This window comes from Pristiophorus japonicus, chromosome 1 (assembly GCF_044704955.1).
Source record: "Pristiophorus japonicus isolate sPriJap1 chromosome 1, sPriJap1.hap1, whole genome shotgun sequence".
NCBI lineage: Eukaryota > Metazoa > Chordata > Chondrichthyes > Pristiophoridae > Pristiophorus > Pristiophorus japonicus.
The window spans coordinates 41,985,610-42,002,417 of NC_091977.1; the positions used below are offsets into that span (position 1 = coordinate 41,985,610).

General features: G+C 46.0%; 1 protein-coding gene across 3 annotated transcripts in view; it reads left to right on the plus strand.

The window, feature by feature from the left end:
* LOC139263028 (protein WWC2-like) overlaps nt 1-16,808 on the plus strand; it is a 296,134-nt gene that overhangs the window by 137,793 nt on the left and 141,533 nt on the right. The gene's annotated exons all lie outside the window — the stretch shown is intronic.

A 16,808-nucleotide genomic window follows, 5' to 3' on the forward strand; every position in this document is an offset into this window, starting at 1 on the left:
TCTCTGCTGCACCGTAAGTAGCAGCCCCGAACTCTGTCCCTTTCTTTCAAAACCTTGATCCATATCACCACTTTCAAAAGCCTTCTCAAAACTCACCAGCCACAGCTTGGTCACCTCCCTGACTTTTCTCCAGCTGTCACTTGGACCCCTCCTCCTTCCAACTGTCACTTGGACTCTTTTCCCCCCCCCAGCTATAACTTGGACCCTCCAACTATAACTTGGACCTTTCCTCCCCCCAGCTGTAACTTGGACCCTTTCTCCTCCCAGCTGTAACTTGGACCTTTCCTCCCCCCAGCTGTAACTTGGACCCTTTCTCCCCCCAGCTGTAACTTGGACCTTTCCTCCCCCCAGCTGTAACTTGGACCCTTTCTCCCCCCAGCTGTAACTTGGACCTTTCCTTCCCCCAGCTATAACTTGGACCCCTCCTCCCCCCAGTTGTAACTTGGACCCTCTCCCCCCCCAGCTGTAACTTGGACCCTTCCTCCCCCCCCAGCTGTAACTTGGACCCTTCCTCCCCCCCAGCTGTAACTTGGACCCTTCCTCCCCCCCAGCTGTAACTTGGACCCTTCCCCCCCCCCAGCTATAACTTGGACCCTTCCTCCCCTCCCAGCTGTAACTTGGACCCTTCCTCCCCCCAGCTATAACTTGGACCCTCCCCCCACCCCTCTCCAACTATAACTTGGACCTTTCCTCCCCCCAGCTGTAACTTGGACCCTTTCCTCCCCCCCAGCTGTAACTTGGACCTTTCCTTCCCCCAGCTATAACTTGGACCCCTCCTCCCCCCAGTTGTAACTTGGACCCTCTCCCCCCCCCCCCAGCTGTAACTTGGACCCTTCCTCCCCCCCCAGCTGTAACTTGGACCCTTCCTTCCCCCCAGCTGTAACTTGGACCCTTCCCCCCCCCCCCCCCCCCCCAGCTATAACTTGGACCTTTCCTCACCACCCCCAACTATAACTTGGACCCTTCCTCCCCCCCAACTGTAACTTGGTCCCTTTTTGAATCACCTTGGGATGTTGCGGCATGTTAAACTGTGATGTAAGTATAAGTAGTTATCTAGTAACCTGGTTATAGTTATTACTGGTACGCCAGTGGGGTGGGCATGTGATCCACTCCTCGATCTCTTGCTAACTCCCCTCTGCAGTTGCTCACTCTGTGAGATGTCAGAACAGACCAGGTTTAACTCCCCACTCTGATTTTCCCCTCCTATTGGAGCACTAGCTCACCTTTATGGGTCAGCCTTTGGACTGGTGCGACATTAGGTTGTAATAGGTTTAGCAGTGCTTGAGAACTGCAACATTGTGAGTAGTTTTCAAAGCAAGTTTACACTTGCTTTTAGATTTATTTAGTTAATGCAGGTATAAATCTGTTTCAGCTTCTGTGCTTTCATTGTGCTGTTTGCAGTCTCTGTTTAAAGTTCATAGATTGCAATTCTGTAAATGATTGGAGGGAGGGGATAATTTGCTTTGCCTGTATAGTCGGCGAGGAATCTCGCTCACTGACAGCATCGGCTTGTAAAATTACCTGCATGGGGTATTTTGAACTTACGAAGGACATTTCGTTAATTTGGATCAGGACCTTCCAGTGCCCCAATGGATTGGAGATCGGAATCTTTCCACTCTGTAGCGTAATGTGGTAGAGCATCAGCACTGGCCTCCGTGGTCCTCCTGTTTATAGGAGTAAAGAGCTTGGGCTCTGATCTTTGTATCGGTTCAGCTCAAATAAATAGATGCACTCTTCCAGTAACATACTGAGTTTATCTAGGAATAACGTAACGGAGCCATACAGACCAGGAGAATCCCAGTTTCGATCCCTGGTCTGTGCCGATTAACTAATCCACCAGCCAGTGCTCTGATAAGGATGCTACAGTTTGCATCAGTACCCCACTGCAGATCACTATCCCATGAACTCAGCTACAACTCTGTGTGTTGGGTGAGGACAGGGTTAGGCTTAGTTGCCATGAGTCCCCACTCCCATTGCCGTGCCTGCTGACACGCTGTCAAGGTTCACATATGAATAGTCGCCCCTCGGGCGGGGTAGAAGCGAGCATCCAATGATCATGAAAACCTATTCAGCAAGCTGTCAATGCACGCAGGAGAGATGGATAGAAAACTATGGGGAAAACCAAAGAAATAATACTATTTCCAATAGTAGGAATGGAGATTGACTACAGAACTATATACTTAACAGAAAGTACACTACTGTATTATGATACACTTAAGAACCAGCTTTGAATAGAGGACATTTTAAAACTAATACTCAGCATAAGGTAACTCGGTGGCTGAAACCTCAAGTAATCCTCTGAAAATCTTTCAACGGCCTTGTGGATAATTAAAAAGCCTTTCTTACATGTTCACTTAATCTTCCTTACTGTACTTGCTCATTCTCACAATCTTTCTTTCTTTCGTCTCAACTTTCACTATTCTTAGGGACTTGAGCACAAAAAATCTCGGCTGGCACTCCAGTGCCATGCCTAGGGAGTGCCGTCGGAGGTGCCATCTTTCAGATGAGACTGAGGCCCTGTCTGCCCTCCGAAGTGGACATAAAAGTTCCATTGGCACAATTGCGAAGAGCAGGGGAGTTATCCCCAGTGTCCTGGCCAATATTTATCCCTGAATCAACATAACAAACAAAACAGATTATCTGGTCATTATCACATTGCTGTTTGTGGGAGCTTGTTTGTGCGCAAACTGGCTGCTGCGTCTCCCACATTACAACAGTGACTACACTCCAAAAGTACTTCATTGGCTGTAAAGCGCTTTGAGATGTCCGGTGGTCATGTAAGGCGCTATATAAATGAAAGTCTTTCTTTCTGCTCTCTCTCTGCAGTGTTTCTGTTCTTTGTCTTCTGTCTCCCTCTCAGTTGCAGACATTGGGCATGGCCCTGATCACTGAGTGTCATTAAGCCTGCTTATGAATCTGAGTCGGCTGGGATCTCTTCCTGGAAGTGAAAACTTACTCAAGGTCCCGATCCCTCACGGCAAACACGACTCAACAGCGCATTCCTTGCAGGAACATTTTACCAGTTGTGAATGGGAAAAATATGCGTGACAGTAATTTTTGAAATGTTGTGGTAATTAGCTACATGCCAGTGGTTGTGAGGTACACGAGGTGCTGTCGGCTCCGGGAGGTAGTCTCCATTTATCGCTGCAAAGTCCAGAATAGAAGATAATTATTAAACTAGGCTTTAAAAAAGGGCCTATTGTGTGCTATACTAAACTGGAATCATCAACACTGAGCTCTGTTAAATGTTGTCGTTTCCATGGGTTGAGTTTCTTAATGTGCAGTTTTTCATCGGCCATTTTCTTCTGTCAGATTAACAGACTTAATCCCACACGTGACGCCACGAGTGATTGACAACCAGGTTTGCCAAGATGTATAAATAAGTAGTTGCTGCTAACTATATTTTTTAAAAAAACCTAGTTTGAAAATTGTTTTGTTTTTCATGGGACCAAAGTGTATTTTGAAATTATTGTGCGCATTTTAAAAAGTTGATTATTCAATTTGGCAGCAAGGTTGATGTAATCGCAATCCGACCTGATCAATCGGAATGTATTTCTGTAACTGCTCGCCGGTTTGAACTTTTGCTTAATTGAAAGCGGAGTAGTACTCTTGGTATGCTGCCAGGCCTGCTATTATCGATGTGGGTGGGCTGAGGAGACTGTGTCTGTATGCTTCTGTTCACCTGCATTCTGACTTGAGTTTCACAGGCAGCTTATGGACAGAGGTATTTACAGTGGTCTCACAATGACAGGCGCAAGAGGCTCAAGGTCACACTTTTAACCGTTTCATTAGAAGTCTTACTTTTTTTTTCTACAACGGCCCTTGTTTTTCTTTTTAAACCTTTTTGATGTGAACTTTGTATCCGAGCTGGGGAATGGAACAGTTTTTTTCAATTTTGTCATCAAGCACTCTCAGGTCAAGTTTTACCACAACTAGCTGAAATGTAAAGCTACCTTTACTCTACCACAACAACCATTAGCCTCATTATCAGCCTGTCTTCTTATTGCCAATTGAGTGCTACATAATGGATGTTTTGTACTGTGGGCTCACACCTAATAGAAACTGCATTGAGAATATTCATGTCCATTTTAGCTGTGATAATTAAGCTAACCAAGAGATAACTTTCAATCCTTCGGTCTGGAATAGATTTCTCAGATCTCATAACATAAGAATTAGGCGCAGGACTAGGCCATTCGGCCCCTCGAGCCTGCTCTGCCATTCAATAAGATCATGGCTGATCATCAGCCTCAACTCCACTTTCCCACCCGATCTCCATATCATGTGATTCCCCTAGCGTCCAAAAATCTATCGATCTCCGCCTTGAATATACTCAACGACTCAGCATCCACAATCCTTTGGGGTAGAGAATTCCAAAGATTCACACCCCTCTCTCTCAGTAAAGGTCTCAGTAGTGAAAGAGCAATTTGCAAGCTACTCCCAACACATAACCATCTTGGAGCGAGTTTGTGTTGATATTTACATCAGGAAGTTGGTCCAAGAACCAAAGAACGATGGATCACCCAAGCTACCCAACCTGCTGGGTGCTATCTTTGAATGGTCGTCATTTTTGTCCTGCTGTCGTCCTTGGGTAAATATGCGTAGTCCATGCTGTTGCAGTTGTGTGTTTCAGCATGGGAGGGAGAATTAACTAAAATGATTAATAGTACTTCCAATGTACTTTTGTTGTACGCCAGCCAAACAATTATGTAGCAGTGTTGTTACGAGGCTTACTTAGTGCATTGATACTAATAGAACAAATCAGACTTAAAACTATTTGCATTAATATTGTCTAATACACTTGTGTGATACTTTTAATTCATCGCCTCCATTTTCTTCCACCATTAGTAAGTTTGGAATGACCAAACCTATAATAATGCTAATTAAAATGCCCACAGTATGAGAACACTCGAGTAAGGTTCAAGCAATTCCCCCAAAATGCAGCATAAATGATCCACTTAAAAGTATTTAATTTGGGAAACCAGAGTTTTCTACATATTCAAGGTATACAGTTTGTATAATGGTCCCATTGTAAAGAGGCATCGTAGACGTTCTCTCCTTTTGAGATTTTTTTTCATGCAGAATTGGCCTTCCTGTTTTGATGGGCTGGAAGGTTCGCTAGATGGAGTCTGAAGCATTGTTACTAAAAATTCTACTTGATTGAGTCACCAGGAGGTGAGCTGCCTTTGAGAAGGTTCAAAGGCAGGTCAAGTGTAACATACCAGCTGTCAACAGAATAAAGGATGTTTTAATCCACCTGAAAGGAATGTGGATCATAGTACAATTTACTGAACTCTTCGATGATTTCCAGTAGTTATGCAGCCTTTGAGTTTTTCCTTTTGCTTACTTTTTTGGTAATTTTCCCCCTCATTATTCTTTTCATCTCAGCCCCCCACCCACCTCACTCCTTGAGTGTGACAATCATGCTGTCCTGACAATGATTTGATCAACGGTCTTCAAGTGCAAAGTTCAGTCCTCTACCATTGGAGATACCAGGCTGCTTTCAGCTCACAGGCGTTAACTTTAAGCTTTGGGGGCTCTTAACGGCCTAGTGAGTAAAAACACCATCTGATGTGGTTCTGAACCAGAATGTCCCTGGTTCTCCCCCTGGTCTATGCTGCCGGCAGAGTTAGCTGATCCCGATTACCTTCAGTTTCCCTGTGTCAAAAGGGGGGAAAGAATCGTCCGTGTTTCCTGCTCCTGATTGCTATCCGGTGCTTTTTGTTCATGTGTGTGGATGTCCTGTGAATTCTGGATTGGGCTGAGTTGTAACGGCCTCCTTCGTTGAATAACTTTCTGTAACTCATCATTAGATAACGAATGGACGCATGGTGAGGTACTAGAATGAAGTATGTTGCTTTTAAAGGTTCTTCCTAAATAATGCAAGGGCAGGTGTGCAGTAGAGTATGGCAGATAGATTGATGACATTTAACTCTGGAGCTAGTGCAGTTTTAGCATGTTGTGCATTTCACTAATAAAAGTTAAACCAGACACTAATATAAAGCATATCAATCATCGTCGTGTTAATCTTCCCCTGCCACTGAATAATTATACTTTAACTTACATTTTAAATACGCTGATATACACTCTGACAGAGGGAACATGAACTTAAACTGAAGTGATGTCAAATCAGCGTGATAGCTTGACAATGTCGGATTTTGCTAAAGGATATTTAATAAATAGTGCTTGAGGTAAAACCTACTAACATTGGATATAAAATTGAAGGGTGTGACCTCTAGACTGGAGGACAAATATACAATAGGTGTCAGCCTTGGTTTAGTGGGTAGCACTCTCACATCTGAGTTAGAAGGTCATCGGTTCACGCTCCACTCCAGAGACTTGAGCACATACTCTAGGCTGGCACTTCAGTGCAATACTGAGGAAGCGCTGCACTGTTGGAGGGGCAGTACTGAGGGAGTGCTGCACTGTTGGAGGGGCAGTACTGAGGAAGTGCTGCACTGTTGGAGGGGCAGTAGTGAGGGAGTGCTGCACTGTCGGAGGGGCAGTACTGAGGAAGTGCTGCACTGTCGGAGGGGCAGTACTGAGGGAGTGCTGCACTGTCGGAGGGGCAGTACTGAGGGAGCACTGCACTGTCTGAGGTGCCGTCTTTTGGATGAGACATTTAACTGGCTCTGTCTTGCCTCTCAGGTGGATGTAAAATATTCTGTGTCACTATTTTAAAGAAGAGCAGGGAACTTCATCAGGTGCCTGGCCAAAATGTATCCCTCAACCAGCAACTAAATACAGTTGATTCAGTTTATTGCTGTTTGTGGGCCTTGCTGTGTGCAAGTTGACTGCTACATTACAACAGTGACTATGCTTCAAAAGTATTTAATTGGCTGTAAAGCACTATTAGACATCCTGAGTTCATGAAAGATGCTATATAAATGAAAGTCTTTCTTTACTCCATTTAAAAAAAAAACTAAAGAGCCTATTTCCTGGCTTGACTTCTGTACATTTTCTGTTTCAGAACTGCTTAAATGTATTTTCTCAGTTGTCAAATGGGATAAAAATCATGTATTGAAAACTTACACACTTCATCTTACATTTCAAATACTTTATTACGTTTAATTGGAGGAAATTTCCACTCTCCCAGGACTGGATGTCTGACAAGCAGGTTGACTACACAGATGCCGGGGAGGGGCCGAGAGAGGTGGCAGTGAGGTAGAGCTGGGTGTCGTCAGCATACATGTGGAACCTGACGTCGTGTCTTCGGATGATGTCACCGAAGGGCAGCATGATGATGAGTAATAGGAGGGGGCCAAGGGTAGATCCTTGAGCGGCTCCAGAGGTAATGGTGCGGGGGTGGGAAGAGAAGCCATTGCAGGAGAATCTCTGGCTATGACTGGATAGATAAGATTAGGACCAGGTGAGGGCAGTCTCAATCTGCTGGACAATGGATGAGAGGTGTGGAGGAGGAATGTGTGGTCAACCGTGTCAAAGGCTTCAGACCGGTCAAGAAGGGTAAGGAGGGACAACGCACCATCCTCATCATCATAGGCAGTCCCTCGGAATCGAGGAAGACTTGCTTCCACTCCTGAAGTGAGTTCTTTGATGGATGAACAGTCCAATCAATACGAGAGCCACAGTCCCTGTCACAGGTGGGACAGATAGTTGTTGAGGGAAGGGGTGGGTGGGACTGATTTGCCGCATGCTCTTTCCGCTGCCTGTGCTTGATTTCTGGATGCTCTCAGCGATGAGACACGAGGTGCTCAGCGCACTCCCGGGTGCACTTCCTCCACTTAGTCTTTGGCCAGGGACTCCCAGGTGTCAGTGGGGATGTCGCACTTTATGAGGGTGTCCTTGTAATGTTTCCCCTGCCGACCTTTGGCTCGTTTGCCGTGAAGGAGCTCCAAGTAGAGCACTTGTTTTGGGAGTCTCGTGCCTGGCATGCGAACTATGTGGCCTGCCCAGCAGAGCTGATCGAGTGTGGTCAGTGCTTCAATGCTTGGGGATGTTAGCCTGGACGAGACGCTGATGTTGGTGCGTCTGTCCTCCCAGGGGATTTGTAGGATCTTGCGGAGACATCGTTGATATTTTTCCAGCGACTTGAGGTGTCTACTGCACATGGTCCATGTCTCTGAGCCATACAGGAGGGCGGGTATTACTACAGCCCTGTAGACCATGAGCTTGGTGGCAGTTTTGAGGGCCTGGTCTTCAAACACTCTTTTCCTCAGGCCATGATCATAATCACAAAGGATATCATTTGTGACTGATTCTGGCAACTTACCATGAGCAGTGCTATAGATTTGCTAACATATGTTAAAGTTTTGAGATATGCCCATCACACTTCAGGTGTCAGATTAAAGCAGTAATAAGAAAGAAAAATATTGAAAAAAGAAAGTTGAGCAATTTCCACTGTTATTTCCTGACTTTCAGGAAAAGCTAGGGATTTAAAGTAGCTGTTATCCAGTGAAGCAATTAGCCTCTAATTCACCACAGGATACACTTATCCTCTAATTGACCGTAGGCAGTACCCACTAATAGGAAATTGGACCTTGTGACCTCAAAGGGACAGACAACTTAGCACCAGAAAAATTATTTGTGTGTTACATAATAGAATGCTCTTGCGCTTATACAGTAATGGATCCTCCAACGGACTATGAGAGACACGACCAGGAGATCTGCCAGTGAGATCAAAATCATTTCTTCGGCCTTTAACTGGACTTTTTAAGTAAAGACATTTTTCATAAAACCAACCCCCTTTACAGTGACTCCGGATTATATATTTTTAAAACTTTTTTTCTAATGTTATTTTATTACCATTAGAGTTTTTGTGGATCATGGCTTATGTTACCAGCACCGCAAACAAGAGTTGTCACAACGAAGTGAATTTTATCCTTGAGAAATAGACCTCACCACAAACAAAACAGCACTTGAAAACTCATCCCCTAAAAGATTATTGAAAGTGAAGTTATTTGTATCTGTACTTGCAACTGAGCCAAAATGCCTGTGGCAGGGTTGGTTATTCTTCACTGTATGTGCATCACTTAAATATTTATCATTGCAGTTTGATTTGAACTCGTGAGTGTTTCTAAGGGACACCCAAAATCCAAACACGACCAAAACTGCCTCGGGTTCTAAAAGTATCGAAATGCGCTGGGATGGTGCCAGCACTTGGAATGACAGGAGGACAACAGGTCGATTCAAGGAGTCTTGTAAACCAAATAATCAGATCTGATATCGAAATCTTGGGCTCCTTGGCTCTGCCTGTGCCCGCGGCATCAACCAATGCACGAAGTTCACAAAAATGACATACTTTTCAATCCAAATTGATGTTGTTTCCACCTTACGCTGCAGTGAAAACAATGTGAGGATTGCAGACTTTTCCTGTAGTACACCAGGTTGTAATCGGTCGCTATAGTAACCAATGGAATATTAATTGTCTATTCATATTTATCATTTAAACTAAATGGGAAAAAAAACATATTGCTTTTGTGCTGCTTCAAACACCGCTTTTGCTTTAATGCAGCACCAACGTTTATAGAGACCCAGCTGTATTTTTCTCAGTGGGTCACAGAAACATAGAAAATAGGTGCAGGAGTAGGCCATTCGGCCCTTCGAGCCTGCACCACCATTCAACAAGATCATGGCCGATCATTCACCTCAGTACCCCTTTCCTGCTTTCTCTCCATACCCCTTGATCCCTTTAGCCGTAAGGGCCATATCTAACTCCCTCTTGAATATATCCAATGAACTGGCATCAACAACTTTCTGCGGGTTCCACAGGTTAACGGCTCTCTGAGTGAAGAAGTTTCTCCTCATCTTGGTCCTAAATGGCCTACCCCTTATCCTTAGACTATGTCCTCTGGTTCTGGACTTCCCCAACATCGGGAACATTCTTCCCGCATCTAACCTGTCCAGTCCTGTCAGAATTTTATATGTTTCTATGAGATCCCCTCTCATCCTTTTAAACTCCAGTGAATACAGGCCCAGTCGATCCAGTCTCTCCTCATATTTCAGTCCTGCCATCCCGGGAATCAGTCTGGTGAACCTTCGCTGCACTCCCTCAATAGCAAGAAGGTCCTTCCTCAGATTAGGCGGATTCGTGAGGCGGAGCAGCAGCATGGGGAGGCCGATAAAAGGCCCAGCGTCGTCCAGGAGCCAGCGGGTAGTTTCACGACTGGATGGGGCACTTTGTGGTAGTTGGGAACATTGAGCAAAAGTCTGCTTCCTTGCCAGCCACTTACTAAGCCATTGACTTGATTGGTTTTGGTTTTGCCAACATTTAACAATGTGGCTCATCCAGGTTACTATATTGGATAGACAATTGGGAGAGAATTTGACAGCAGCCCTGAGATTGATGGAGGAGATGGCGAGGGGGAGTTGAGTGACACGGGCAAACCGCATGCTTTGGGTGATATTAGAAAGGGGTAGCATTAATAATGACAATGAAGTAGAGGGTGCTATGGATGGAGCTCTGAGGTTCATTGAAGGGGATCATGTTGGCATGAAAGGAGAAGCCATTGGAGGTGATCGGGAGAGGAGCCATGAAAATCCGGATCTACAAAGAGTGAGATGTTTGAGGAGGATGAAGTGGTTGATGCTGTGAGGTTGAGGAGGATGAGGAGGAACAGCAAATCGTGGTGGTCACAGTCACACAAATGTAGGTCATTGGTTGTGAAATATTTTGGGACATTCAAAGATCATAAAGTGCTACATAGAATAGAATCATAGGGGCCGAAATTGCCCCCCTCTATAAGCGGCTAGGCCTTACCGACCGGGGATAGGCGGATGGTCCGGTCCGGCCCGTCCTAAATTGCCCCCAGGCTGGGAGCGACAGGGACGGGTTTTCTTACTGCCCGTGTTCCTGCCCTGTTGGGCACATGCTGTCCCCACACCGACCGGCAGCGACCCCCTTTCCGACCCCCGGTGGGAAGTTGCCCCGTGGGAAGTTGCCCCACGGGAGCGGTGCCACCGCCGGTTAGTGCCACTGACAGCTTTCCCCAGTGTGCCTGGGCGGCGAGGTCGGCCCGACAGTGGTGGCCACGGGTTCGGCCAGGCCACCAACAGGCAACCCGATACCCCCCTCTCGGGTGCCAGGCCATTGGCCCGGCCAAAACCCTCCCTGGTGGCCCAGTGGACCTAACTAAAATATATATGCAGATTTCACAGCAGCTCTCCCCTTTAACTGAAGGGGAGGGACGCTGTGATGCATCGTGCGGCGCTGATGACTGGGGCCAACGGCCGACCCGACAGAACGGCTCTTCCGCCTTGCAGCCGACCCGGAACAACGACCCACTGCAAAAAAAAAAATTCAAGTGCTCAATATCGTTCGAGTCTCCACCCCATGGATTGGGGTGGACCAAACATTAAAAATCGGTAAGTGTGTCCCCTTTGGGGCAGAGGGTAATTTCAGCTCTATAGAATCTTACAGCACAGACGGAGGCCATTCAGCCCATCGTGCCTGTGCCAGCTCTTCAAAAGAGCTATTCAATTAGTCCCACTGCCCCATTTTTTTCCCCATAGCCCTCCAAATTTTTCCTTTTTAGTTATATAGCCAGTTCCCTTTTAAAAGTGACTATTGTATCTGCTTCCACCACCCTTTCAGGCAGCGCAATCACATAAATGTGAGTTCTTTCTGAAGATTTTTTTTTCCAATTACATAGAAACATACATAGAAAATAGGTGCAGGAGTTGGCCATTTGGCCCTTCGAGCCTGCACCACCATTCAATATGATCATGGCTGATCATGCAACTTCAGTACCCCACTCCTACCTGCTCTCCATACCCACTGATCCCTTTAGCCGTAAGGGCCACATCTAACTCCCTCTTGAATATATCCAACGAACTGGACTCAACAACTTTCTGTGGCAGAGAATTCCACAGGTTCACAATTCTCTGGGTGAAAAAGTTTCTCCTCATCTCGGCCCTATATGGCTTACCCCTTATTCTTAGACTGTGACTCCTGGTTCTGGACTTCCCCAACATTGGGAACATTCTTCCTACATCTAACCTGTCCAATCCCGTCAGAATTTTATATGCTTCTATGAGATCCCCTCTCATTCTTCTAAATTCCAGTGAATATAAGCCTAGTCGATCCAGTCTCTCCTCATATGTCAGTCCTGCCATCCCGGGAATCAGTCTGGTGAACCTTTGCTGCACTCCCTGAATAGCAAGAATGTCCTTCCTCAGATTAGGAGACCAAAACATTGTCAAGTTTCTTCCCCATCTCTCCTGAAGGTGTTGATTTATGCCCTGTACAATTCTATGGTACTTCCTCTCTATTTTTTTTCTGAGCCTAAGCAGTGAGGGTCCACGGGTTACTTAATTGTGAAGGGCACCATCACCTATACTTTTCTTATTCATTCACAGGATTTGGGCGCTGCTGGCAAGCCCAGCATTTATTGCCCAGCCCTACATGAGCTGCCGCCTTCAACTACGGTCCGTGAGGTACTCCCACAGTGCTGACTTTGTCGCAGCGGTTTGTTACAACGGAGTGGTTTGCTGGGCTATTTCAGAGGGCAGTTAAGAGTCAACCACATTGCTGTGGGTCTGGAGTCGCCTATAGACCAGACCGGGTAAAGACGGCAGGCTTCCTTCCCGAAAGGGCATCAGTGAACCAGTTGGGTTTTTTAACAATACACAGGTCACCATTACTAATACAAACTTTTTTTCCTCGTTACATTTTTATCAAATCCTCTCCAGCAATAGTTCCTGGTTCATGATTGAGAGGGCGGATTTTCTTCCCCCCATGCCACTGCCACCCCCCCCGACCCCAGTGTAGGCACCCCAGCTGTTTCGCCGGCTGAGATCACCTGACTCAGACCAAACTTGCTCTGTATGGCCGACACCTCTGAGCGACAGTGTCACGGTCTGTGACTGAATGTTTTAAAATCCAATTTGTATGTTTCTGTAATAAACCTCTGAGTTTGCCAGCGAGCACTCTTGTACACAATTTGTATCGGAGCTGAACTGTCATTTTTGACATAGACAGCCTGGTATTGGGAGTCACTGTCTGTGTGTAGCCGTGTTGGTGGCAGTGTTAAGCTTTGTCTGTGAGCAAAGATTTACATGTTGTCTGGCAGCCAACAGAAATAATTTCTCTCATTCCTGAAAGGAAGGAGTGATGCGACTGTCTCCCAGGCTGCTGCAGGGCGTAAATCTTCCTGTGAACTTTATCAGGAGAGACGGTTATTCACTCTCCAGAAAGGGAATTCTTTGGCAAACTTGGCTTAGTTTGGGCACATGTGTATTGGATTGTATCAAGAGGAAACTGCTGTGACTCGCACAATAAATTCTCGACATTACTCAGTCAGCAACTCTACAGCTGAAGTGTAAGGAAGGACATTGAGACACATTCATTTATTTTAATTCCCCCCACCTCGCCCCGCCAACACCTCCAATCTTTTCTCTTCCTCTGCTGAGGGCACTGATTCTCACTGGGGTCACTTCTACAAGCAGCAGCGAGCGGCCTGCAATACCCCACTGAACTGCTTTTCTGCATGCGTGAGCCTGGACAGGGAGTATTAATTCATTGCGTGTGGCAGAGCAGAGCTTCAATCCTGCCCCCACCCACCCACACATGCACTTCCAGCAGGGGTCACTGGACAGGCAGTAATCAGGGGTGGGAACAGGAAGCCTTGGCTGAATTTTCTTTTCTCTCCCTCTCACAGTACATCAAGGTCACTTGTAAGAAAGTGAAAGAGAATTTGCATGCCGTGTTTGATCATATGCTCACCACAACTTAAAAGCGCTTTGCATGCCGTGAATTGCTTCTGAAGTACAAACACCCTGCGGTCAGTCTGCACACAGCAAGATCCCACAGACATCATAGAATGGTTACAGCACAGAAGGAGGCCATTCAGCCCATCAAGCCCATGCTGGCTCCATGCAAGATCACTTCAGCTAGTCTCACTCCCCCGCCCTTTCCCCGTAGCCCTGCAGATTTTTTTCTCCTTCAGGTACTTATCCAATTGCTTTTGAAAGCCACGATTGAATCTGCCTCTACCACCTTTTCAGGCAGTGCATTCCAGATCTTAATCACCCGCAGCGTAAAAAAAGGTTTTTCTTATGTCGCCTTTGGTTCTTTTGCCTATCACCTTAAATCTGTGTCCTCTGCTTCTCGACCCTTCTGCCAATGGGAACAGTTCCTCTCTAGCTACTCTGTCCAGACCCCTTATAATTAAGGAGAACGACCCCAGCTTCTCCAGTCTATCCACGTAACCTAAATCTGTTTTTGGCGTTTTTTGTCAGTGGTGTTGGTTGGTTGAAGAATAGATTTTGCTCCATAAACTGCGATCAACCTCGCTTCTTTGAAATATTCCATAAGATTCTCTACATTCACCTGAACCAGCAGAAACTCAGTTTAACATCTGATCCAAAAGATGACATCTGCAATACTCCTTCACTGCAGAAACGCTGAATTGTCAGCCTAGATCATAGCTCAGATCCTAGGGCGTGGGTGCAGGGGCTTTAGAACCTATGATCTTCTGACTCAGAGTGGTAACAGTTGTGCTAACCTGATTGGAGTGTGCCAGATACTTCCATGGTTTAGATTAATTAACTCTGCACAGACACAAGAATGAGCTCATTCTCTTGAGAATATTCATTTACTGGTTGGGTGTTGCTGGCAAGGCCAGTATTTATTGCCCATCCTTAATTGCTCCTCAGAAGGTGCTGGTGAGCCGCCGCCTTGAACTGTTGCAGTCCGTGTGGTGAAGGTACTCCCACAGTGTTGTTAGGTACAACTGAATGACTGGCTAGGCCATTTCAGAGGGCAGTTAAGAGAAAACCACTTTGCTGTAGATCTGGAGTCACATATAGGCCAGACTGGGGAAAGACGGCAGGTTTCCTTCTCTAAAGGACATTAGTGAACCAGATGGGTTTTTACAGTAGTTTCACATATATATTTAATTAACTGAATTTAAATTCCCCAGCTGCTGTGGTGAGATTTGAACTCATGTCTCCGCATCATTTATCCAGGCTCCTGTAGGCTGTCGGGATTTTTCATGGAGTTGGTTTTCGGGAATCTCAAGCTGTGATGACATTTTTCCTGGGCACTCGGCATTTCTCCTGTATTTTCCCCGAGAGACGGATGGAACTCCTTGTTCATCCCGGAATAAGAGTGCTCCAAGAAAACATATGACAACACAAAAAAAGATTTTTACTAAATAGTAAAGGAATGCAGTCTGTTAAGTGTTTGCAAAGTAATTAATGAGCTTGTGTCGTCATCTGAATGCTGCATATATTGTTCTGGGCCCTGACAGTACAGGCAGCTCTCAATTATCCGGGTCCCTCGGGGATTGGGCTATTCTGGGTAAACTATTTTTCCGTTAGGGTGAGCCTATATTTTAAAGTTAAAACTTTGTATTGATTCATCAATCAGCTACAAACAGTAACAAAAGATGGACATTACCAGCATGCACAGGTTCTGTACCTGGAACCTGGTGCTGGCACTGCCCCCGTTCCCAAAGTCAGCGGCGTCCGCAAGGGCAGAGGAGGGTGATTTTTACGGTGAGTGAGAGAGAGAGTGTGTGAGAGAGAGAATGTGCGAGTGTGAGAGCGTGTGTGTGAGAGAGAGAATGAGCAAATACAAATGAGCACAGTGTTTGGAAGGTGATTTCTCCAAATTATTTGGAGCTATCTTTTCACTTGTTAGCAACAGAATTTAAAATCCCGTTACAACGGTTTCCCGTTGGATCCGTGTACGAATAATCGAGAGTTGCCTGTATTTTGCAATTTGATAAATAGTGGAAGGCCTGACCCATTTATTTAATACTTTTGCTATTTTGCTTCCCACATTTAACACGGAAACATCCATTTCTATAAAGTGCTGGAAACCCTGTGGATAAAGAAAGGGAAGACTTGTTTAGGCAGTGTAGCTGTACTGTGAGGACCTGTTTTTTAATTTCATTCCTGAACCTGGGAGTGTGTCAGCAGTTCTTGGCTGGACCACTGGATGGAGCTGGAAGGAAATTCTGGGAAGGGGGTGGTGGACACAGAATCTGTCATCGTAATAGGCTGGATTTTGCGGTTAAACTAACAGTGAGGCTATCAGCGTGCCCCATTATTTATGTGCAAATCGGACAGCAACTTTTGGATACTGCACATGCGCAGTTGAACACGGAAATCCGGAAGTCGCTGATGGAATTAGCTGCCTGGAAGGGTGGCAGATGCTGAAACCCTCACCACGTTTAAAAGGTGCTTGGATGGGCACTTGAAGTGCCGTAACCTGTAGGGTTATGGACCTAGAGCTGGTAATTGGAATTAGACTGGATAACCTCTTGTTGGCTGGCGCAGATATGATGCTAAATACTGCAGGGAATCAGATACGGTCTAGTTTCGATCACCTGGATGGATCGAAGAGAAATTTTCCCAGATTTTTTTTCCCCAATTGGCCTGGGTTTTTATCTCTTTTTTTTTTGCCTCTCCCAGGAGATCGCATGGCTCTGATTGGGGTGGAGTGTAGAATGTTTTGGTGCAAGAGGTGTCGCAATTGTGTGGGGTGGACTGGTTGGGCTGGGTGCTCTTTACCTTTCCGCCATTGTTGATTGTTCATAGTTTTATATGTAACCTTCAGGGCTGCTGACCAAGGGCCATGCGGCTTTGTCAGCCGGCGCGGACACAATGGGCCCGAAATGGCCTCCTTCTGCACTGTGGATTTCTATGTTTCTATGCCGCTCCAACAAAAGCTGTGCGAAAATAGCATCTCATCACCTGGCTCCCCATTCCAATATATTGAACGGCGTTAAGTTCCAACACAGACATCGCACTAAGCGGAGGGTCAAGGGTTATGGGGTGCGGGCAGGGAGGTGGAGTTGAGGCCAAGATCAGATCAGTCATGATCTTATTGAATGGCGGAGCAGGCT